We start from the raw sequence: 25252 nt of genomic DNA, 5'->3' as shown, positions 1-25252 counted from the left end.
AGCAAAAGAGTGATTGCCCTGCCCTCCAGGAACATCTAGTCTCGCTCAGGGCTGCCCACCTTCCCTGGAGGACTCAATGCAGGTGCCCTTGGTCTCCAGTGCAGCTGAGATGACTTGCAAAGGCTAAATGGGCCACAGACCTGGCAGGAGAGAATGTGTGGGAAAGGAAGGGCAGCTCAGCCAAGACAGGGAGCCTGGCAGGAAGGCTGGTCAGGCAGCTGGGAAAGTGTGGTGAATGTGGCCAGGAAGGCTGGACTGGGGCCCTTGGCCCAGGGAGGGGTTGGTACAGTATTTCAGGCAATGAGATGGGATGGCCCAGTGGAACACCAGGGTTTATAAGATGGACGTGGGGAGCAGGAGGAGGATTACGCAGTCACAGGTTGAAGCAGCTATCAGGCAGGAGGAGGTGACGGCACTGGTTATCCAAATCTGGGAGAACCTCCAGGGAAAGGCTGGACCAGGAGAAGGATAAATGCAAAGGCCCTGAGACAGACGCTGTACTGGGTTTGGAAGGTAGGAAGTGTGTGTCCTCAGAGTGTAGTCTTGCCTAAGGAGAGGTCTGGCCTCTGCCCTTGGCTCCTCAGAGGTGATCTTTAAACTTTGGAATGTCCTGCCTGATAAGAGGGTCTTTGTTTATGTGGGGGCCTTGGGCCACACTCGATCAGGTCACAGTGTGATTTAGGGTGGGGGCTTTGGGTCACATAGCATCAACGCGACCTCAGAGGGGCTGGAGACTGAGGTCAGCCACATGAGCAGTCAGCCACGTCTGTGTCAAAGGGCCCAGTGAAGCCTGGACACTCAGGCCCGGTGAGCTCCCTGGTTGGCAGTGCCGTCACACACACATGCTGCGGGGAGAAGTTAGCACTCCTGCAGCTCACACAGGGAGCATGGTTGGAATTCCTGCCTGTAGAACTCCCCTGGACTCTGCCCCACACTTCTCTTCGCTCAGCTGATTTTAATGTGTGTCTTTTCATGGTAATAAACCCTAACAGTGAGCATCACAGATTTGGGGGAGTTCTGTGAGTCCTTCTTGCGAATTATCAACCCCGAGGGTGGCCTTGGGGACGGTTCTCCAACCTTACAGCATGGAAAACGAAGTGAGTTCCAAACTTGGGAAGCCAGAGGATGCTCACTGACAAAGAATAGCAAATACAGTGGCAGCGACTTCCATTTGGGACATGATGATGAGTTTGAAACACCTGTGGAACATTCTAGAAAAGATAGCTAGGAGGGGATGATGAGCCATTCATTCATTCTCTGTCGGTCCATCCAAAATCTGTGGGAAAAACAAGATGTATCTTCGAGATCCATGCCACACACAGGACTGATGTGGGAATAAAATGTACATGGCGAGTTCTCTGTAAGCATATGAACAGGCAGGCTCAAAGGTGCACTTGGAAAGAGAGGGGACGAAGGAACAGGATGGGGCTTGATAAGAGAGAACAATAAGCAGGGCTAGTACCCGCTGGGGTGGCAGATACCGATGGCATCTTAGAGAAACGGGCATTTGAACTGAGAGCAGAGCTAGCCAGGGGAGGAGCAGGCTCAGAGACCTCCAGGCCTCTGATGAAAGGGTGGCCATGAAGGTCCTGGGGCAAGGGGTGCTCATGTCTTCACAGTGTGGAAGATCAGTATTCTTGGGCCTCATAAACAAGTGTTTCCAGAAAAGGCCAGAGAGTCAGTATTTTAGGCTTTTCAAGCATGCGGTTTCTGATGCCATGAGTCAGCTCTGCAGCTGTAGCATGAAAACGGCCAAGACAACATATAAACAATGGACATGACTGTGTGCCAATAAAACTTTATTTACAAAAGCAGTCACATGGCCAGGTCTGGCCTGAGAGCCATTGTTTGCAAACCCCTGGTCTAAGTTCAAAGCTGATGAGTAGCTTTCCTGGAACCGTCCCTGTGAGTTTTACCCAGGGGTCCTGACCCTATTTCCTCCCCAGGGAGTTTTGAAACCACAGCTGGCACTACCTTGCCTTCCATTCTTTAGGCTGACACCTGCTGGTTCCTCTCTACTGGCTGGAGTGAAACTGCATTGGACAGAGGCCAGTGGTTAGCTTATACTGAGGCCTGTACCAGCCCCAAAATGCCGCATAGCCTCCATCTCATAAGTGTTGATTCAGGGACCCAAGCTCCGGACCTTACATTTTTCCCTGTTAAATTCCATCCTGCTAGAATTGATCTTATCACTTGAGAGTGCCAGGGCTGTTCTCAATCCTGACTCTGTCACCTGAAATTATTTCCCCATCTCGAGCTATCACAGGAGGCTGTGTGACAGAGGGGTGTGGAATGTGGACTCAGGCAAGACCGCCTAACTCAGTTGTGGTATATGACGAGTGTCATGACCTTACATGAGTCACAGGGCCCCTCTGGGCCTCAGTTTCCTCAGCACGCAGGTGGATGTTAACAGAACCTCCCTCACATGATTGATTGTGAGAGCATTCAATAAGGAACTACATCTAGAGGACTTACACCAGGGCTTGGCTCTTAGAAAGTGTCCTCTAAGGACTAACACTGATACTGGCATCCAAAAAGCCTGAGTCTATGCCTGCACCCAAGACACTGAAGAAAAACAACTCTCAAAACAAGGCTGAAGGTAGAGCCCCGGGGGACCTCACTAGAGACCCCCTGCCCAGGATTCCAAGCAACCTGCTCACACTCCCTGGACACCACCAGCCATGACCCTATTTCCGGCCAGTAAGGACTCCATCTGAGTAGGGCCCTCGCAAAGAAGGCAAGGAAAGGAGGGCAGGAGAAAAACAGAGGACAAACTTTGAGCAAGATTACTGGGGAAGGACCCCACCTACAACTGTGACACTGATGATGCCCCGAATCCTTGAATTCCACGGGTTAGGCCTGGCCTCTCCTTCTGGCCTCTTTAGAAGGCAAACACACGGTAAGCCTCCAGGAGCTTCACTCAGCTAACGCGAGCGCACGCTCACCGCTGACTTTACATGCCAGGCACAGGTCAAGCGCTTGGCTCACGTGAATTCACTTAACTCACTGCTCTCCAGGAGCTAGGTCCCACTCATGCCTCCACATTCAGAACCTCAGTTCCCCCATCTGTAGAGTGGGGACGATGCAATTCCTTCCTCCCAAGGGTCTCATGAGGGTAAACTGAGTAAACACAAATCAAGTACCCAGAGGATGGCATCTCACAGCACAAGTACCACCTGTTACCCCACATTGCAACTGCAGAGGCCTTGGCACCTCGGAGAGGCAAGGGGGACTTCCAAGATTTCCCCACTGGTTGGGGCGGAGCAGGGATTTGACCAGGAAGCTCAGCCCTGACCCCGCATTTCACCACTGCACCCTCCTGCCTCTCATGAGCAAGAGGGTCCCTCTGAAGACCCCCTTCCCTGATGCTGAGGTCACCACATTTCTGGTGGGCTGCAGTGCTGGGACGAGGAGCTGGTCCTGTGACCCAGACTCCATGGCCACCTCCTCACTTTGATCCAGGCTGAAGCAGCATCTCCGGTCCAAATGAATCAGATAATCAATACACTCTCTAGAGTATCCAGGCAGTAAAAAACCAAAAAACGTCTTTATGTCTAGAGAACTCAGTAATTAACCCAAGCCTGAAGGCTGGGGTTTGTTTGTCCGGGCATAATTGGCTTTCGGAAGGAGAGGTGGAAGGACTGATGGATGTCCCCAGCTCTGCCAGCCCGGGTGGGGAGAGAGGTCTGTGCGAGGCCCAAACAATCAGAGCCCCCCATCTTCTGCAGGTCTGAGGTGCCCGAAGCCTGGGAGATGGACTTCGTCCCTGCTGCAGCAGGCACCAGCTGTGCTGGATGAGTGATCCGCCTAGCGCTCTGCACACACACCATTAATCTAGCAGCTAGCAGGGCCTGGGGGAAGATGGGGAGGCTCAGGACAGCTCAGTCACCTTTCCCATCACAGAATGCTCAGCCAGCCTGGGCGGCTGCCACACACACCAGGCCACCTCTGGTTGAAGGTCAAAGAGAACACAACACGTATGAGAGCAGGATGGGCCCTGAGGGTGCAAAACTGGATCCCCGCTGGGTCTAAGAAGGAGAAAGGGCAGGAGTCGTTTCAGCTGGAGATCCGGCCTTCCTCGCCCCAAGCCCACCCTAGGCCTGAGGACAGAATGGGAGGGTGGAGAACACCAAGGGTAGGGACTCCCCCTCGGCCCCCACCGGCAGAAGGGAGGCACGACAGGGTGAGTGAGGTCAGGCTGCAGGGTGGGCCAGGAAAGCCCCCAGCTAACCTTATGAGTGGCGATGACCTTGGAGTCAAACAGACCTGAGTTCCAATCCAGACCCTGAGCTCGCTAGCTGGACAGAACAGTGGACTCCCATCCCCAGGTTCCTCTTTGATAAAGTCGGGCAAGGAGAGAGTAACAGTGACCCTGACACAGGGCAGGGCTATGGGAACGGAGTAGCACGGTGCAGTGGTCTGGTGCTTCAGCGGCCCCTACCCTTCCCCCAGTGCAGCCCCTCTGCACATTGCCCTGTTCTGGGCACACAGGGAAGGAGGAAGGAGAAGCAGGAGGGTAGTTGCCCACATGACCCAGCAAGGGAGCTTTCTAGACAGAGCGGGCACAGGCTGGGTCTTATAGGAAAATGCAGAATTCGAGTTGACATAGGGGCTTAGGTAGGGCGTGCTCAGCCAGACACCTGTGCCTGCAAGGGTGCAGAGGTGTGCACAGGCTGACATACACCCACTTGGTGGAGAAACCAGCCAGGATAACCCCAGGGGCTCCACCTGATGGGCTGGGCCACTGAGGAACCAGAGCTGGAGGAAGGAGCTGCCAGTCACAAAGAGCCATAAAAGCCGGAATGACTTCAGAGTCAGAAAGTTCCTTACAGGTGTAAGACTCAGTTTCCCCAACGGTCTCCAGAGAAAAGGACTCAGGCATCAGGTTCATGCAAGGAGGCTGGCTCTAGGAGCTGGGGAAATGTCCGTGGGAATCAGGACTGGGATTCAGATGTCAAAGTCGGGTGTGACCCCGGAACACCCACAGAGGTGGTGTGGGTGATCTCTGCAGAGGGGCGCCTTCCACGTGGGCACAGTGATGGGGCACCTTCATGAAGGTAGCCACCTTTTCTTGCGTGTTGACTGTCGGGCCCCAGGATGAGTGTTTTCTGGCCGTGACAGCAACCTTGCAGGCAGGCACAATTATCCTTGTTTTGCATGTAATAAAACAAGTTCAGAGAAGTTTAGTCACTTGTCCCAGGTCACTCAACTGTTAAGTGGCTAGGCAGAGTTTGAACCCATGGCATCTGACCCCAAATATCACAGAGGGTTTGCAGCCAGGCAGGTCCTTCTCTTCCCAGGGCATCCTGGCCCTCTGCTCTTCTCTAGGACACTGACAACAACTAGGCAGAGGCCTCGCCCCATACCTGAGACCCATGAGAGCAGTCACTTCTGGCTCCTGTGAAGAGGGCTGACTGAGAGCCAAAGATCAGTGTCGTCACCTCCCAGTATTGTATCATTTCCTTCTCATAACAGCCCTAAAACTCTAAGCATCCACAGCTAGCAGATGAGGAAACTGAGTCTACGTGTGAGGGCACCCTCCCTGCCCATGTCCCCAGGGGATGAGTCCACAAGAAGGCAGGAAAACTGAGCTCCCTCCTCCTGGAGCGCCCAAGCCTCCAGGTCCTGTACTCACAGAGGCAGGAACCAGCAAGAGCTGACACGCTGTGGGAAAATGATTAATGCATCCAAGGCTATGGAGATAAGGTGAATAATGCACTGTCTGAACACCCTGTACCCTGCTGGCTGCAGGGGCACATCCAGGCCACAGGACACCAGGGATGCGCCCCACTCCTCGGGTCCCCACAGCTCCTCACAGCTTGTCTGGGTTCTGGACAGTGCCAGCCCCGCTTCTGCCAAGATAATCACCACAGTGGGGACTTGCTCCGGAGAGGCAAGAGTGCCCTGCAGAGGGAGGCTGCTGGAAAGCGTTGCTAGGAGACAGGAGGGGGCAAGGGCATTGGGACCACGGGGCTCCCAGCGCATCGGCAGGCAGCGAGGCGGCTTCCAAGGGGCCGGAGGATAAAGGAGACGGACGCCAGTCTCTGGATACCCTGTATCCTACCTAACGTTGACAGAGGGCTCAAGGGGTAATTTGAAATCTAATTGCTGAGTGTTTTCATTTGGCATTAGGGACATTCCGCTTGGTAAATATCAAGGAGCTGGAAGCCTTCCCTGATCCTCTGGGCAAAGTTTATTGGTGCTGCCCTGGCCATGAATGAAGAACTTGCAAAAGCCAGAGGAGAAAGAGAGAGAGAGTGAGACAGAGGGCGAGAGAGAGAGAGAGAGAGAGACTGCACTCCCTGGAAGCAGGGAGGGGCAGGTGCAGGAGGGGAAGGAAGTCACTGGGCCAAGCCCCTCCAGGGTGCCTTGTCTGCAGTAGCTGCCTTCTATGTCCCATATGGGAAAGGAATATTCCAACAGCCTGGCTTTCCTGGTGATCTCTGCATCAGCCCCGCTCTCTGCTGACCCCAACTCTGCATCCTAGAGCCCACCGCCCAGACAGAAGGACAGGGAAGACCCTGCTGAGGGTGAATGTGTCACTTCATGGGCAGCTAAGAGTGTGAGGGTGGAGACGGAGCGAAAGCAGCAGTGGTGGGGTCAGCTTTATGCCCTGGTAACATGGGGGCTAGGTGGCGGGAGAGGCAATGTGTCAAGATGTGTAGTGGGAAGTAGCTCTAAATATAAATGTTCCTGAAAAAAAAAAAGAAGGGTGGAGCCTTACCTCCACCTTATACCAAAAGAAATACCCGATGGGCCAAAGATTTAAATGGAAAGAAATAAAGAGGAAAACCAAGGGAGAGAGGAAGGCAAAGAAAGCAAAACCATTCAAATATTTGATGAAATCCTGACAAAAAAAAAAAAAAGAGGGAATAATCTCAGGGTGGGGAAAGGCCCTTCTAACAAAGATACAAAATCTAGGAGCCACAAAAAGATAAATGTTAAACCACATTTATGTTTAACATTTAAAATGTTAAACCACATTTATGTTTAACATTTAAAATGTTAAAGATAAATGTTAAGAAGATGAAATTTTCTTCCGGGTAAAAGCAACCATAAACAGAACTTTCTGTTTTGTTTTGTTTTATTTTGTTTCGTTTCCCTAAGCATACACCACAAAGACATCTGCAATTTCTATCATATACATAGACTTAATTTCTCTATTAAATAAAGAGCTCCTACAAAAATCAGTAAGAAAAAAGCACAATAGCCTTAAAGAACAAGAGAGTTCACAGAAAAGGAACGGAATGGCTCAGTAGATGAAAACATGACCAACCTTGTCATAAGAAGAGAAGAAATCTGGCCATCAGAGAAATGCAAATCAAAACCAAAATGAGATACCATCTCACACCAGTTAGAATGGCGATCATTAAAAAGTCAGGAAACAACAGGTGCTGGAGAGGATGTGGAGAAATAGGAATACTTTTACAGTGTTGGTGGGACTGTAAACTAGTTCAACCATTGTGGAAGTCAGTGTGGCACTTCCTCAGGGATCTAGAACTAGAAATACCATTTGACCCAGCAATCCCATTACTGGGTATATACCAAAGGATTATAAATCATGCTGCTATAAAGACACATGCACACGTATGTTTATTGTGGCACTATTCACAATAGCAAAGACTTGGAACCAACCCAAATGTCCATCAGTGAGGATTAAGAAAATGTGGCACATATACACCATGGAATACTATGCAGCCATAAAAAATGATGAGTTCATGTCCTTTGTAGGGACATGGATGAAGCTGGAAACCATCATTCTCAGCAAACTATCGCAAGGACAAAAAACCAAACACCTCATGTTCTCACTCATAGGTGGGAATTGAACAATGAGAACACAGGGACACAGGAAGGGGAACATCACACACCGGGGCCTGTTGTGGGGTGGGGGAGGGGGGAGGGATAGCATTAGGAGATATACCTAATGTTAAATGACAAGTTAATGGGTGCAGCACACCAACATGGCACATGTATACATATGTAGCTAACCAGCACGTTGTGCACATGTACCCTAAAACTTAAAGTATAATAAAAAATAAATAAATAAAAAATAAACAAAACAAAACTACAACAACATAACATTTCCACCCACCAGATGTGCAAAGACCAAGTTTGGTAAAGCACTGCCAGTGAAGTTGTGGAGTTTGAAGTGGTATTCACATCTTGTTACTGGGATTATAAATTGGTACAAACTTTATCAATTGTGATTAAACAACATCTACCAAAATTATAAGTGGAAATACTCTCTGATTCAGCGATTTCATTTCCAGAAATTTACCAGGAATTATGTATGTATTTCATTTCCAGAAATTTCCAGGAATTATGTATGAATGGGAGAAAGTATTATACCACCTTTTTAATTAACAAAAGTATGGAAATCACTTTAATGTTTATCAATCACATTAATTATTATCACTTTACTGTTTATTGAAATTATGGTTATTCATATGATAGAATACTATGCAGCTACTTAAAAAAATAAATTTTAAAAGGATGCTCAAAAATGATGTCCAAGGTATGTTATAAAGTAAAAACCCTGGGTGCAGAGCCATGTGTCTGAGCCATGTGTCTGATATGCCTCCATTCCTATAAAATCAGGGTGTGTATAAATGCATAGAGTATCTCTATTAACTGGTAACTGTTACAAAATTCAAAGTTAATGCAGGCAAGACCTCTCTTTTTTAATGCTAAAACTCCAAGGAACTGCACAACATTTGAGGATTTCCAACACATGCCAATCTACCTTTGAGCCTACAGATTTTAGGAAATGAGGCTCATGAAAAATCAAGCATTAATATTCCTAGCTACAGTTGTTTGGGACATAATTAGAATGATCATTCTTTGAAAGTTTGTAAAATTTGCTCATGAAACCATCTAGGCCTAGTCCTTCCTTTGTGAAAGATTTTATTTTACTAGAGATTTTATTTTCTTCATGTTATATTACTTCTTAGGTTTTCTATTTCTTCTTGATTCTTGAGTCAACTTTGGTACCACTTAGTACCCCACAGGGTGCTTGGGCTCAGAACACATCAGTCAAAGAAAGAGAGAAGAAAGGAAGGCAGGAGGGCAGTGAGAAAGGAAGGAAGGAAGGAAAGAAGGAAGGAAGGGAGGGAACAAAGAAGGGAAGAGAGAGAAGGAAGAATGGAGGTAGAGAAAGATGGAAAGAGAGAGAGAAAGAAGAAGAGAAGGAAGGAAGGAGAGAGAGAGAAAGAAAGAGAAAGTAAGAAGGAAAGAAACAAGGAAGGAGGGATAGAGAGAAAGAGGAAGGGAGAGGAAGGAAGGAAGGAGAGTGGGAGGGAAGGGAGGAGAGAAGGAGGGAGAGAGGGAGGGAGGAGAGAGAGGGAAGGAAGGAAGGGAGAGAGGGAGGGAGGGAGGGAAAGAGAGAATGAGAGAAAGGTGAAAGGTGGGAACAGGAAGGGAAGAGGAGCCAGCCATAGGCTGCAGGCTGTTTGTTCACTCTTTTACTTGACCCAGGCAGTTCTGCCTTTTAAATATTCCACCTTCTGCCATGAGTTACACTGTTCAATATTCATTTCTCAGAGCATTCAAAGGTCTATGTGTGCCCTGCCATGATAGACCATGGCTTCAGCTCTCAAACACAACTCTCAGCCAAAATATTCATGACTGGTCCTTCCCATATACTCATCAATCTCCCATGCTATGATCTGCATGTGTCCCCCAGAGCTCACGTGTTGGAAACTTAATCCTCTATGTGACAGTGTTGAGAGGTGGGCCTAATAAGAGTGATTGGGTTATGAGATTCTGCCCCCATGCATGGATTAATGTCATTATCTCAGGAGTGGGTTCATTATCTTGGGGGTGGGTTAGTTATCTTGGGAGTGGGCGTGTATTAAAAGCAAGTTCAGCCCCTTTTTCTCTCTTTCTTTCTCAAACTCTTGCTCTTCTGCCTTCAGCCATGAGATGACACAGCAAGAAGGCCCTCACCAGATGCAGACCCCTCATCCTTGGACTTCCTAGCCTCCAGAACTCTAAGAAATAAATTTATTTTCTTTATAGATTCCCTAGTCTATGATATTCTGTTATAGCAGCACAAAATGGGTTAAGATGCCCCATTACATGGAGAGTGCTGACCCACAGGGTTGAGATCATTGACTTAGGGCTTGGAGTCTTATACAACATCCCTACGGGAGTTGGCCTCCATATTCCCTAACTTCCAGGAATCTCAAATGATGACCTCAGACCAAAATATAGCCCAGATATTTTGCCTTTGGCAATATTGCCCACTTTTCCACAACTTTATCATGGCAAGTTTGATGTGCTCACTTTTATGATCCCTGAAAGGATATGACTTAAAGATCCTGCAAGGTTACAATCCAAGGATAGAAGATTGACTTGGAATAGGAAGTTGGATGAATCTTTGGTAATCTTTCATTTCAGGATTTATCTTCAATCTTGGGCTATGAAGGGGGCACCTCTGGTCTTCAATTTTGTTCAGCTTGTAAGAGAAGTGCCAAGGCTGATTGGCACACACAAATGTCTTTTCAGTTTACAAAAACCGTCCTCCTTTTCAATGCGTCCCAAAGGGTGTTAAGGGAGATGCGGACCAGGCAGTGGGTTCAGCAGAAGTCACAACAGAACAGTTCCTAAGGGGACCTGTGGAGAACCTACATGTGGGACAAACCCACGTGGAGACCTAGGAAAGAGAAGGCAGAGACAGACAGTACAGACAAGAGTGGCCATGAAGGTGAATCAAAGTCCACATGGCAGAGCTGCTTTTTCATCCCCAGTAAAGGCAGTGCTGGGTTTTTTGAAACCTCAAAATGTTATGGTTGAGTAAATGACTGTAGGACCAAGTGACCTGGGTTCAATGCTGTCTGGGCCCCTGCCTAGCCAGAGAAACTTGAGCAAATCATAGGACTTCTCCATGCCTCACTCTGCTCATCTGGAAATGGGACAATAGCACACCAAGCCAGTGCTCCACAGGCATAAACTTGTGGAATCCTCACAGCACACCTGTGAGACGGGAGCCATCATTGGCACCAGCTTCCAGATGAGGAAACTGAAGAAAGAGAGGAAGTGAGTTTTACAAAGTCACAGAGCCCAGAAGAGGCAGCATGTTGGCTCACGCAATCTGGTGCCAGGGTCTCTGTTCCTCCACCAAGCTGCTTCCCCTTGGCACAAGGATTAAACAAAATAAACATTTAGGACCAGGCCTGGCACACACGGAGACCCCCAAAATGAATGGCAATCATTACCTTTTTTTATTGCAACAGAGTCTGCCCTCTGCCCTTCAGGGGAAATTCTTTTTCTTCTGTCTCCACCCCTTCAGGATCCTGAAGGGGGTATAGGAGCCTTCAATGGGCTGATGCACAGAGCAACTGCCAACTCAGAAGACCCAGAGGGCCCTAAAGAGGCCTGCTTGGTAAGAGGTGCATGCAATTACCCAAGGAGATAGCATTGATTAACACATTAATAAATAACATGGCTATTAAAGTCAGTCGCAGAGGCGGGAGATAATTGCCTTGGACAGGAATGGCGTCAGCCTCTTCTATGAGCTGCCTTCCCCACCTCCTTCTCCCAGTAAATCTTCACTGAAGGTGCTCTTTGGCCCAGTGCTGGGCCTGAGCCTGGGAGGCAGGAGCCCTGAGCCAGGCCTGTAATGACAACCACAGGACCAAGGGGCGGCTGACTCCCAGGGGATAACCTGGCAACCTGACGCCAAACCCTGCAAGAGGAGCTTCAGGCATTTCATTGGTCAGCTCTGGCTGGGTCACGTTGCAGTGACAACCACCAAACCTGGTGGCTTATGACATCAAGGTGACGTCTTGCTCTTGCTGCGTCCTTGCCAAGGTGCAGCTGGGGCCCTGGCCCACGGTGCTCTTCTCTCTGCCATCCAGGCTGCAGGTGTCTCCTCACCTGGAACACTTCCCCAACCTAGGACACACCTCCTGGAACATGTCCCCCCTTGGACACGCCCTCACCTGAAACACACCCCTCCTAGGACATGCCCCCACCTGGGACAGCCTCCAGGACACGCCCTCTCCTGCAACATAGCCTCCTGGGACTCACGCTCTGAAACATACGCCCACCTGGGATAGCCCCCAGGACACCCCCCACTCCTGGGACATGCCTCCTCCTGCATCACACCCCCTGCTTGGACACACCCTCCACCTGGAACATGCCCCCACCTGGAACATGCTGCCTCATAGGAGAAGGAGAAAAGAACAGCATGGAGCCCTGACACAGTCCTCAGAGCACCTGCTCAGACGTGGAGCGTATCTCCTGGCTTCCCCACAACCCTTCACTTGGGCCCATCTCCAGGTAAACCTTCTCACAGCTGCTCCAGATCAGTGTATTTGTGTCCTGGGGCTGCAGTAACAAAGCACCACAAACTAAGTGACTTAAAGCAGCCAAACTTTATTCTCTCTCTGCTCCGGAGGCCAGATGTCCAAGATCAAGGTGGGAGCAGGGCTGGTTCCTTCAGGGGCTGTGAGACAGAATCTCTTCCACGTCTCTCCCGGCCTCCAGTGTTTTGTTGGCAACCCTTGCCCTCCGCTGGCTTGAAGAAGCATCAGCCCCTCTGCCTTCACCTTCCCGTGGTGTCCTCCCTGTGTGGGGGTCTGGACCTTCCTTCCCCTTTTTGTAAGTATACCGGTCAAATTGCATTAGAGGACCCTACTACACCAATACAACCCCATCTTAATTCATTATAACCGCAAGCACCTTATTCCAAGTAAGGCCACATTCTGAGGTCCTGCAGGTTAAGACTTCTACATATGAATTTCAGGAGGACACAGTTTACCCCATAAAAGTCCATAACTTGGGATTTGGCTTCAGACTCACCTGGGGGTCAGCCCTGGTGGCCCAGGGCTTGCTCTTCCTATGGCTGTGACCCCTCAGCCCTGCTCCACCCACCCTGCCCCCTTCCCCTCAGGAGTCTCCCAGCAGCTGGCCTTTGGCTCAGAATCCCAGTCCCTGCCATCTGCCATCGGATCCTCCAGTCACCAGCTGCTTCCTAGTACCTGCTGTGGTCAGATGTGTCCCTGCAGGAAGTGAGTGACATAGTGTGAGAAGTTTACAGACATGAGTTCAAATCTCAGCTCCTCCACTTAGAAACTGTGCGACACTGGGCAAGAATTCTACTTCCCTGAAGGAAGTCCTGCCGGCACAGGGCAGCTGAGGCTTCGGCAGGGTAGTAAAAAGCCCCAAGGCCTAGCACTCACCTCCTCCTCTTCCTGACAGTTTGCTAACCTCCCAGGAGCGACAGCCTTGCTCCATCTAGGCTTAAGAGCCTCTGACCCTTCCCTAAACACATGGGAATATTCCTGAGCTCCTGCTGTGTGCATGGCAAAGCCCAGAGCAGGCTCTCTCTCTCCCACTTCTGACCATGTCTGGACCAGCGTCAGGGCCCTGTGGTGTTGGAAAGAAAGGAGAAGGCTTTGCCTGAGAATCTCGTATGTATTGTAGTATTCAGTGGCAGTGCATACACGTGCATAAACACATAAACACACGTGCACACATGCTCTGTCATAGCCTGTTTCCCCAACCTCTGGGGAAAATCAGTCAACACTTCCTCCTCTCCAAGCTACATTCTTTGTAGGGCAGCCTTGTCCCTGCCAGAAGCCACCTCCTGCCCAGGATGACTGAGCACTATTTAATCACCCTCAATCGAGAGTGTGACTCCCACAAAATGACGGCTCGTATATACACACACATTAAAGCACATGAACTTCCATGATTATTGTTATTACCATCATTATTAGGGAAATTAGCGATCATGAGCTGCCCGGAGCCCCATGCTGGAACCCATGTGAGGTCTGGCCTCGGCTCTGCCAGGCCCTTCTCCCCACACGGAGGCAAGAGCCAGGCCCTCAGCTCCAGCCCCCTTCACCCCTCACCCCTCTAGTCCCTAGACATTTGGGACATTGGGCATTTTGCCCTGACTTGGAACAAAACTCATCCTGGCTTCCATGTGATGAGTACTTAACACCAGCCTGGGAGGGAGGAAGGACCATCATCACTCCCGTCTTACAGAAGGGGCTACTGGCCCTGGGAGGTCAAAAAGCTGCTAGGGGCAGGACCCAAAGCTCTGTATTAACCAAAGGCATAACACTCTCATCTCACCCCAGAGGCAGGGGCAGAGGAGGCAGAGGTCGGACCCTGGTGCCAAGGAAAGGATCATCAGAGACTATTTTCCAGGGATGTGCTTCAAACCCACTGGTGTGGCCCCAGTCTGGTCCCAGGCCCCTTAACCTGAGCCCATGAATACAGTGATGCAACCTAGCCCTGCCTCCAACAACATATTAGAAGCGAATGGGCCATTCATTGGTTTTGGGGTTTGTTTCCTTTTTTGTTTTTTTTTTTTGTTTTGTTTTTTTTTGCTTTGTGTTTTCCAAAAGCCTTCAGCTTTGTTTATTGCATCCCCACCTGCAGCCTGGCACCATTCCTGGGGGACCTCCTTGAGCAGGTTCCTGGGCTCCGAGGCCAGCCGCTTAGTGGAGACGCTTCCACGCACCAGCACCTGCCACACGCCGGGCACTGTCAAGACAGCCCCGAGCAGCAGGTGTTCAACCCCCACCTTCCAAAGCAAGGGTGAGGCCGGGCAGGTGACTGACCACCCAGAGCAGATCACTGGGGGATCCAAGACTGGAACGGGGGCTGCCTCTCTCCACTGTCTGGACCTTTCCACACTCGTGCTTCTGGGACCATAAGATGCCACCACCCTGGCCGATGACCTCCACGCCTGGCCAGCCCTTCACGGAGTCCTCCCTGGCCCCAGGCCAAGGCTGCTTTGCCAATCCCTTTCCCTTTGTACTTACCGACCTCAGCCTCCGGAGGCCCGGAATCATTCAGTTATGCCCATCTTCTGGGTGCTTAGAACCACATATGAGGGCTCTTTCATCCCTGTCCAGCCCTAGAACCCCGAGGGGACTTCAAAGCTCATTTCCAATGGCCTTTGACAAGGCACAATTCCTGCCACCCAAGTGCTCGTCTCAGCTGGAGCACAGCCATTCACACGCTGGGATGGAGAAGCCCGGGTGTGGGATTTTAATCACTCACTTGCAGTTCTCCTTATGCCTGGGTGGCCAATGACCGGGCGTCCGGCCAGAGCTGGTGGCTGCCCCTCTCAGGCTCTACCCGGGACAACCTAACAGTAGGTCCTTGACCTTGGTGGGAGAAGAGCCCACGGGCGCACAGGGCTTTGGCCGACCAGGAGTGGGGCTGGTGGGAGGTGGAGGCTGAGGGCCCCAGGCCGACAGACCTCCATCCTCCCCTCACCCCACCAGAAGCTCAGTGGGGATTAGACCCCTTCACCCCACCAGGAGCTCACTGGGCATGGGACCCCCTCACCCCACCAAGACCTCGGTGGGCATGGGACCCCCTCACCCCACCAGGAGCTCGGTGGGCATGGGACCCTTCCTGGGCCCGGCAGAGCATCTTGTTTGGTTTCTTTAACTTGTTTATTTTCAGAATCTTAGGTTCCCATCTCCCATTCGAGCAAGCAGTGTCGAAGGAATGTAACCTTCTCCTTATTACCCGCCTCTCTGACAATTTGCAGAGCTGTGGCCCTCATCCCTTGAAGCCCTGTGATCAGATGAGCTGAAGACTGCACAGGGAGTGGGCAGGGCTGGCCGCACGGGGGTCACAGTGCTCCCTCTCCCACCCCAGCACAGTCCCCGCCACCCTCTCCTGGGGAAAGGAACGCGGCTTAGCCAGGACCACCAGGCAAATGCCCTGTCACGGCCCCAAGCTCCTCAGTCACTGCAGGAGAATAAACAGGGAGGCAGCTCTGAACTAAGGGACCCTCTAAGGTGTTTGTCCAGCGTGGACCTGAATTTCAAACAGATGAAGATCCCACCCTGGGCCTCCAGCAGCAGCAGAGGGTGGGGGCTTCCATCATTTCACCCCACCCAGACTCAGCACCACTGCACAGGGCAGGCTTCCCGGCAGGGGCAGGAGGCAGGGGAGGGGACCCGCAAGGAGGGGAAGGACCTGTCTCGTCAGCTCCACCTCACAGCTGTGGGGCAGAGGTTCACACTGACTGCAACGCCAGCTTCTGCTGAGATCAGCCTCTCCACTCCTTCAACAGCAAATTCCGAGACTTAGGGGGCTCCAGCCTGGTACTCTCCTGAGGGAGGCCCCAGTGTCCACATATGTGGCACCCACCCACATCCAGACATGTCCCACCCAGCACGTCACCCAAGAGTGTCCTCCCTCCACCCACACCCAGGCCAGTCCCGCCCACCATGTCACCCCCGTAAGTGTTCACCCCTCTAGCTGCTCATCCTTCAGGCTTCTCCAGAGGGAGTGGCGCTTACAAACCAGAGACAGCCCCAGGTACGATGGTATTTGGGGAGCTCACACCCTGGCAAGGGGTCAACCCTAACCAGCCTTCCGAGGCAGAGCTTGGTAGGAAGCCCCTTGTTTAAGAACTTCAGGATCCAGTACATTCAGGTTTCTGTCCCCACAGCAAATAGACTGTGAGGTCTGTGGGCTCCACATGCAGGTCTCTCCATGACAGCAGAGAGTGCACACGTGGTGTGGTTTGCAGCCCTTTCTCAGGAGACCAACCCCATCGAGAAAACCCTCCCCCAAAGGCAATCATTACACCCCAAAGGTACCATTGGCAGACCCTCTGCTGCCCTGCCCTGGCCGGGTAAGCAGATAGCTTCTGAGCAGTGCAGGGCGACAGGAGCATCTTACCACTAAGCAAACAAAGACGTGCTCAAAAGCTGGGCCTGTGCAAGGAGAAACAGGTGTGTGCACCTCCAGCACCTCCTGTCCATCAGGAAGCAGTGACTAGAAAAGAGGCTGGAAGTCCACACTGAAGGCTGATGGGAAACCAATTCTAATAACATTAGATGGAGGGACAGGGACTGGGCTCCCCTGGGAGAGCTATGACCTACAGCTGCCTCTGTGGAGCATGGTGGACTCCACGTGCACTGCCTGTTTCCAAAGTTGATGCTGAGAGTCCCCAGTGCTGTGGGGAAACCATGTTTGGGTGTCGACTGTTCTCTTGGGTGCCAACTGGCAGAAGACGCATGGACAAGATTAAGCCCACACAGGGAGCAGACTTGTACCACAATGAAATTTCAGACATGGAGATGGAGACTGAAGAGGGTTTAAAGAAATAAACACCATCCATAAAACCTTGTGATGTCACCCCACGAGGAAAAAAACCTTGCAGTTTCCAAGGTGGCCTTGCCCTGTGACTGCTTCTTGGGAAACCAGAGCCTCTGCCAATGTCAAGGGGTATGAACCGCAGACATCTTTGGAAGCCAATGCAATGGGCAGTGGGGGAGGGAGATCCTTGGCGACAGGCACCCATGAGGCCTGTCTGGGAAAGTCCTGCCTGGAAGAGCAGGACCCTTCACTAAGGGCCCAGCATGTCAGGGCTGCTCCCCACGCAGCAACTGAATGCCCTGTTGGCCCTTTCCATGAGCCAGGCACTGATCCAAATGCTCCATGTATCAGATCAATGTATCCAAGACAATGCTATTGTCCCAATTTTACAGATGAGCAAACTGCCCAAGAAGGTTAAGTATCACACCCGGGGTCTCCCAGTCAGGGCACAACAGAACACAGCAGCAGATCCCAGCGTCAGGGCCTCGCCAAGAGACCAAGTGTCCAGTCCAGGGTGCTGGAGGCATCCTTAGGGGCTGGTTATATGGTTTCCAAAAGGCCTTCCCTCCCCTCCCGGAGAACAATCCAGAGCTCACTCCTGCTTCTTCCTATAGATACTCCTTCTTAGAGCCCTTCTGTCCTGAATAAAGACTCAGTGTGCCTGGGGCAAAGCTGAGGGGCCTCCCTCCTAGGCAGGGTCCTGTCACTCACAGCAAAGGAGTATCATGGTACCCTCCTGTGGCAAGCAACTGGTGGCTCAGCAGACAACACCTTCCACCCCTCAGGGTCTCAGCTCTAATGCAGGACTCAGCTCGAATGCAGAAACCTCGTAAAGGGGTCAGCCAGATGCAGTAGTCCTCTCCTCAGGCCTCAGAAACTACGTGTGACAGCTAACTTTAAAACAGCCCAGGAAAAGGAACACCTGCCTGTAAAACAGAAACAAAAGGTTCCATAAAGCCTGGGACCATGCAAAGTGCTCTTGCCCACCTGGTGGTGGTGTGGACAGAGATAGGAAGTGGCCCAGAGGAAAAATGACTCTCAAGAGCCAGCCCTCCCTCCACCAGCCATGAGCAGGGCTGTGCATCGGTGCATGCATGTGTGCCATGGAAGCACATGCTCACATGTGCATGTGTGTTCATGGCCATGTGTTTCCACTGTGTGCAGCGTGTGCACACTTCCTGCACACATGTATGCACGCCTATGTATGTGTAAACACACCTTGGGTGCATGCACCTGTGCTCACATGTTGGGGGTGGGCCTGTGTATCATGTGCTTCCTTCTTTTCTTTCCCAAGTATCTGCTGAGCACCTGTTCACTGCAGGCGCAGGACAGCCTGGGGATCTGGAGCTGAAACCTCCCCTCTGCAGGGGAGAACCATAAGCAGCCAGTTGCAATGCAGTATGAGCCTGCCCAGAGGTCTGTGAAATCTTTCCTCTGGGGCTGGAGAGGGAAGGCTGCCTGGAGGAAGGGAAACCTCATCCTGCCTACTGAACCAGAGGCAAAGAGGGAACCCTGTTCAGCTCTGAGGCTCAGCACCACAGCCTGTGCATGTGGGCACTTGGTGGGTATTTGTTGAATGAACGTCTGCACAGCAACAGATCCAAGCATTTCTGTGCCCCACGAGCCCCCATCACAAGGCAGCCAGCACCTCAGCTGGCTGCTCAGAGGAGCCAGAGGGCAGGCCAATCACCCAATCACTGATGACAATCTCAGGTTAACCTGTGTGACCCTTTTTCCTTTTCAAGTACCTTCTCTTGCATCCTCCCGCTGGGAACTCCTGGCTGTTTTGACCAAAGGAATGTGGAGTCACCATCCTTTTCCTACCCCTGAGCCAGAAACACTTCCACAGCCATTTGATGAGCCACACATCAGTTCCCGACAGGCAAACAACAATGACAACTTATTTTCATCCCCACTTCAGTCTTTGAGGTTAGACAGACCTGGATTCAAATCCAAGCTCCACCCCTTTCTGTGTGAGCTTGTTCATGCTACTAACCTTTCTGAGACTTGAAGAGTCTCTTCATTTGTGAAATGAGGATAAAGCCCCTTCTCTCAGGGGCTGTGCCAAGGATGAAATGAGTCACGCATTAGTCAGGACAGGTGATGCTGTGTAACAAACAAGCCCACAAACCTCAGTGGCTTCAACAGCAAAGTTGACTTCTTTTCCTTTTTTTTGTGGGGCGGTGGCGGGGATGGAGTCTCGCTCTGTCACCCAGGCTGTAGTGCAGTGGCACAATCTCAGCTCACTGCAACCTTCACCTCCTGGGTTCAAGCGATTCTCCTGCCTCAGCCTCCTGAGTAGCTGGGACTACAGGTGTGTGCCACCACGCTCAGCTACTTTTTTGTATTTTTAGTAGAGACGGGGTTTCACCGTGTTAGTCAGGATGGTCTTGATCTCCTGACCTCACGATCTGCCTGCCTCAGCCTCCCAAAGTGCTGGGATTACAGGTGTGAGCCACTGCGCCCAGCCTTGACTTCTCAATTGATTTCATGTCCACCACGGGTCAACAAGGGGGCTCTGGTGGTCATAGTCATCCAGAGACTCAAACAGATGGACCCTTATCCCAGAAGATGATCCCACAGTTCCAGAAACAGAGCAAAGAAAACACAATAAGCCATGAGCCCCTTCTTAAATCCCCTGCCCAGAAGGGATACACATCTTTTCTGTCACAGCTGTCGTCCAAAATGTCTCAGGCAGCCGGGCACAGTTCACATCTGTAATCCCAGCACTTTGGGAGGCAAAGGCAGGCAGATCACCTGAGGTCAGGAGTTCAAGACCAGTCTGACCAACATGGTGAAACTCCATCTCTACTAATAATACGAAAATTAGCCAGGTGTGGTGGTGCACACCTGTAGCCCCAGCTACTTGGGAGGCTGAGGCAGGAGAATCACTTGAACCCGGGAGGTAGAGATTGCAATGAGCCAAGACCACACCACTGCACTCCAGCCTGGGTGACAGAGTGAGACTTCGTCTCAAAAAAAGAAAAAAAAAAAAAAGTCTCAGGCTATGTCTGAACTAGAAGGGTAGAAAGAATAGTCATTTTTTTTTACCACAAACCATCAAAACAAAGTTGCAGATCACTGATGTAAAATTACAGTTAGTTCCTTCCCACTCCTTTTCAGCTTCTCTTCGTTGCTATGAGCCAGTGTCTCCTGTGTCAGTGTCTCCTGTGTCTGTTGCCTCCCAGCTCCTAGTGCACCTTTCAATATGTGCACTGTGATAAACTGGGAAGCACTTTTCAATATACCTCCTGGAAGTGAACATTCTGCAGGCATCTAGGTAGAGCATGGAGAGACATTGCAGAGGGCAGGAGCTCTCTGGCTGGGCCTTGATCATGTTCAAGCCACAACCACAGACCTAGGCGTGGTCCCTCAGTCACCTTGCAGCCTTGGCCTGCAGCATCTCGACACGGAAACCAAAATGCAGCAGGGCCAATGTGATCTGAAGTTTCCTGAAAAGTTTCTCAGACCCCCTCTTGTACCCCGTGTGCAACCTGCACACAGTGACCTGTATTCCAGAGGGTCCGCACAGAGCTGCCATTCCTTCTGCCAAACCCTGCAGGACTCACGCATACTGGAGGCTTCCTGCCCTACAAAGGCAGCCAGACTCCCACCATGCATCCCTGCACCAGTGGCTCACGGCCAGCTCCCTCACCTGCACTCCAGCGGCTCACCTTCAGCTCCCTCACCAGCACTCCAGCGGCTCACAGCCAGCTCCCTCCCCTGCACCAGCGGCTCACGGCCGGCTCCCTCCCCTGCACTCCAGCATCTCACAGCCGTCTCCCTCCCCTGCACCAGCGGCTCACAGCCAGCTCCCTCACCAGCACTCCAGTGGCTCATGGCCAGCTCCCTCCCTGCACCAGCGGCTCAGGGCCGCCTCCCTCCCCTGCACTCCAGCATCTCACAGCCATCTCCCTCCCCTGCACCAGCGGCTCACAGCCAGCTCCCTCACCTGCACTCCAGCGGCTCACAGCCGTCTCCCTCCCCTGCACTCCAGCATCTCACAGCTGTCTCCCTCCCGTGCACCAGCGGCTCACAGCCAGCTCCCTCCCCTGCACTCCAGCGGCTCACGGCTAGCTCCCTCCCCTGCACTCCAGCGTCTCACAGCCGTCTCCCTCCCCTGCACCAGGGGCTCACGGCCGGCTCCCTCCCCTGCACTCCAGCGGCTCACGGCTGACTCCCTCAGCTGCACTCCAGTGGGTGGCCTAGTGCTTGCGCAAAAGCTGCTGACTAGCTCCAGCCTGGCCAAATCCGCAAACGTCTCTTATGTGATGGCTGAACCACATTTTATGACATCTGAACCCCTTTCAAATCTGTGCTTCCTTGGGTACCTCCCTCTGCACTAGGGCACCAGGCAGAGTTGCTTTATGTCTTACAGTGACTCTTTTATCATGGTTGCAATCCTTTATACTACACTTCCCCGTTAGACCCACTCTGTGGTTTCTATCTCTTGATGGGACCCAAGCTGCTACACACCCTAACCTGTGCACATTGCACTTCATTAGTTCCCCACCATTGGCCCAAGATCATGCTCCACCACCCCTCCCTGCCCCGACCTTCTTTCCTTAAGTGAGTCCCCTAAATGCGCTCTTTGTGCCCAAAGCTTACCTGCTCTTCCTTCCCTATATTCTTGGCCAAACACAAAAATCTGATGCTGTGGCAAATGCAGAAATGGGGAGAAGGCAGGGGAATCATTTCTCCTCCCTTAGGTAAGCACCGAGGTTAATGTCATTCCACTGTGTCAGGAATAAAAAAAATGAGGCCTAGAGAGGTGCCGTGATTTGCCTGGGCCCATGAAACTGTCATGGCAGAAGTGGAACAAAGGTTCAGGTCTCCCAAATGTCAGTCCAGCTCCTATGCCTTCAGAACGTGTCCTGGAGGGAGACACCAGGGGACCCCACTCATGCTGAGCGCTCAGGGGTACCCAGGTGCTGAGAGTGGGGACGTGACAGGCTGAGTTGACTCAGTCCAGTCCTCCTGCACCAAATAAGGATGGAAACCCTCACATAATAGAAGTGAAGAGAGGGAACGAAGCTAGGAACTATTAAGAGGCTGATGCCTGGAAGGCCTGGGCAGAATGACAGGGAGATTGGAGCAGAACAGAGGCCCTAGATGGGGACAAGGGGAAGGAAGTGGCCTCAGTGGCCAGATGGCACCTGTCCACCGCACAGAGGCTGGAGCCTTGAGTTCCATCTAGTCCTTGTCAACTACAATCATTCTGACCTGTGGCTCAAGGAGTCCTGGAGAAAATGTGTTTTCTACAGTCTGGGGAGGTGGGAATAAAACAATTCAGCCTCAAGAAGTTGAAAGCCCAGGAAATCATAGCACGTGGAGATGGGATTCATACTTAAACTTCCTGCCCTTGACTTCCGGTTTGGCCACGTGACTCACTTTGGCCAACGGATGTGGTAAAGTGGTAGTCTGCCCATTCTGAGCCTGGGTGGTAAGAGACCTTCACATTTCCCTTTGTTCTTTGTGCTCCTGCCATTGCCATGAGAAGAAAGCACCCTGGCAGGCCCCGACCCCAGGAGGATCAGAGACACTTGGAGCAGATCCAGCTCAGCCACCATAGTCCGAGCCAAAACCACCAAGCAACCCATGCTCATGAGTGAGAAATGGTGGCCTATGGTCCTAGGCCTCTGAGGTGTGGGGTTACTTGTTACAAAGCAAGAGTTAACTAACGGAGATTTCTACCTCACATCCCTACGAATCGAAGAACAAAAGAAATAAAATATAAAATATGAAAAGCAGATTTCCAATTTTTAGAATAAAACAGAGGACATATTTTATGACACTAAGCAGAGAAAAACTTTTTTAATATGACACAAAAAACAGACACCATAAAAGAAATTACTGATAAATTCAACCATATTAAATGTAGAAGCTTTGATCTGACAAAAGAGGCTATGAATAAAGTTAAAAGACAAAGACAGTGCACGACATGGTTTGGCTGTGTGTCCCCACCCAAATCTCATCTCGAATTGTCCTCCCATAATTATCTTGTGTTGTGGGAGGGACCTGGTGGGAGATAATTGGAATCATGGGGGTGGTTCCCCCATACTGTTCTCCTGGTAGTGAATAAGTCTCACAAGATCTGACAGTTTTATCAGGGGTTTCCACTTTTGCATCATCCTCATTTTCCTCTGGCCACTGCCATGTAAGAAGTGCCTTTCGCCTCCCACCGTGATTCTGAGGCCTCCCCAGCCATGTGGAACTGTAAGTCCAATTAAACCTCTTTTTCTTCCCAGTCTGAGGTATGTCTTTATCAGCAGTGTGAAAACGGACTAATACAGTGCACAAAGAGGGAAAACATATTTGTAAGGTATTTGGCCAAAAAAGCATTGATACCCAGATCATTTAAAAAAAAAAAATAGGCCAGACGCGGTGGCTCATGCCTGTAATGCCAGCACTTTGGGAAGCCCAGGCAGGCGGATTACCTGAGGTCGGGAGTTCAAGACCAGCCTGACCAACATGGAGAAACCCTGTCTCTACTAAAAATACAAAATTAGCTAGGCGTGGTGGCACTCACCTGTAATTCCAGCTACTCAGGAGGCTGAGGCAGGAGAATCGCTTGAACCTGGGAGGCGGAAGTAGCGGTGAGCCGAGATCGCGCCACTGCACTCCAGCCTGAGCAGCAAGCACAAAACTCCGCCTAAAAAAAAAAATAGCACTTACAAGTCAGCAAGGAGAAACCAAAGACCCAACAGACAAATGCGCCAGGAGCAATTCACAGAGGAGGAGAACTGAAGGGCTGGGAAACACAAGGCACGCGTTCAGCTGCACTGCAAAATCCAGGAACAACATTAGAAAGTACAGTAACAAATATTGATGAAGACGAGTGAAGACGGATGTGCACACTGCTGGTGAGGGGCATTGTGAGGACTCCAGCCCCAAGGTCATCTGGCTGTGCTTCCTAGGAAGGGCTGACAACGGACCTGTCCCAAGACCCCAAGCCTCACCCTGGTACGTGCAGGCCTTGGACCAGAACATCAGCATCACCTTGGAGCAGGGGGTTGGGTGGGGGGTGAGGGGGGCGCATCCTCTGCTGACCAGAAATACACAATTCTAGATTCATCTGGAAGATATTGTTGAAGGGAAAAAGCAACTTTCAGGAGAGTATGTATGGACTGCTATTTGTATAAAATTGCAAAAACAGATCAAAAAACACTATCCATTCTTCATGGACATGCACACTAGGTATTAAACATGGATGGGAAGACACACATTGACTTCAGAATAGTGGGGAGGGAGGCGGTAACTGGACTAGAAAAGGGGCATATAACTCGAGCATCAGCTTGAACATTATGGCTGAATCCATAATGTTTTCTTCCCTTAAACTCTGGAGCAAATGCATCCAAAAGCTACCACGTGTGAATTTTAACTGGGAGGTACATGAAAGTTTGATATCATTATCCTCTACACAGTCCTGTGTGTTTGTAATATTGAGCCATATTTTTTAAACACTTGATACGGCATGAAAGGAAGCTTGCCTACATGGTAACAATGGTTATCTTCAGGTAGCAGAATTCAAGACTGCTTCTTTTCTCTTTTTTTCCTACTTGTATATTATCTCTGTTTCGCTGTGTGAGGATTTATGACTGCTGTGATGAAAAGGCTTGTATTCTAACTCCCTGCATCATAAGCACACACCATGCCCTGGCTGGCAGGACGGGGAGGAGGAAGCATGTCTGTTCACCTGGCCAGCCCTAGGCAGCTCTGCAGAGAAAGATACGGGCACTTCCCCTCTGCAGCCAAAGAGTTAAGAAGGCTCGATGTGAAATGAATCATTCCAGGGGAGCTAAATCCTGGCCTTATCTAATTCTGTATCCTGAGGCTGATTAATTTAAACTCAAAAATAAAATAAACATCAGCTTTAAATAAGGATTAAATACTCAGCGGGGTCCTTAGTTGAACAAACTGACATTATACATTTTATGGTATGGATTCACGGGGCCCGGGGTGGGATGGGGGTATCTGTGGGGATGCTCTCTGAGCTAAGGGGAGAAAATCGCCAGTGCTCCTGGATTCCAGAGTGCATTCACCTTTAGCCTCTTGTCTGGATACCCACAGAAAACCCCAGAGCCACACTGTGGCAGGATCTTCACACAGAAAGGGGGCTTGTGCCCTGTGTCCCGGCTGCCCTGTGTCCCTGAGGGAGAAGGGATTA

At 51.0% G+C, this 25252-nt stretch overlaps 1 long non-coding RNA gene across 4 annotated transcripts in view; it reads right to left on the bottom strand.

The window, feature by feature from the left end:
• LOC129394006 (uncharacterized) overlaps positions 1 to 25252 on the bottom strand; it is a 184211-nt gene that overhangs the window by 85400 nt on the left and 73559 nt on the right. For 2 of the 4 annotated variants that reach the window (XR_008621182.2, XR_010111358.1), the window contains exon 3: positions 23615 to 23737. The exons of the other annotated variants lie outside the window; for them this stretch is intronic. This is a non-coding gene — a long non-coding RNA (uncharacterized LOC129394006). The remainder of the gene's footprint in view (positions 1 to 23614; positions 23738 to 25252) is intronic. 4 annotated transcript variants of the gene reach the window in all.

Source organism: Pan paniscus, chromosome 1 (assembly GCF_029289425.2).
Source record: "Pan paniscus chromosome 1, NHGRI_mPanPan1-v2.0_pri, whole genome shotgun sequence".
Classification (NCBI taxonomy): domain Eukaryota; kingdom Metazoa; phylum Chordata; class Mammalia; order Primates; family Hominidae; genus Pan; species Pan paniscus.
The sequence above is the reverse complement of the archived record's forward strand: the minus strand, read 5'-3'. Positions and strand labels throughout refer to the sequence as shown.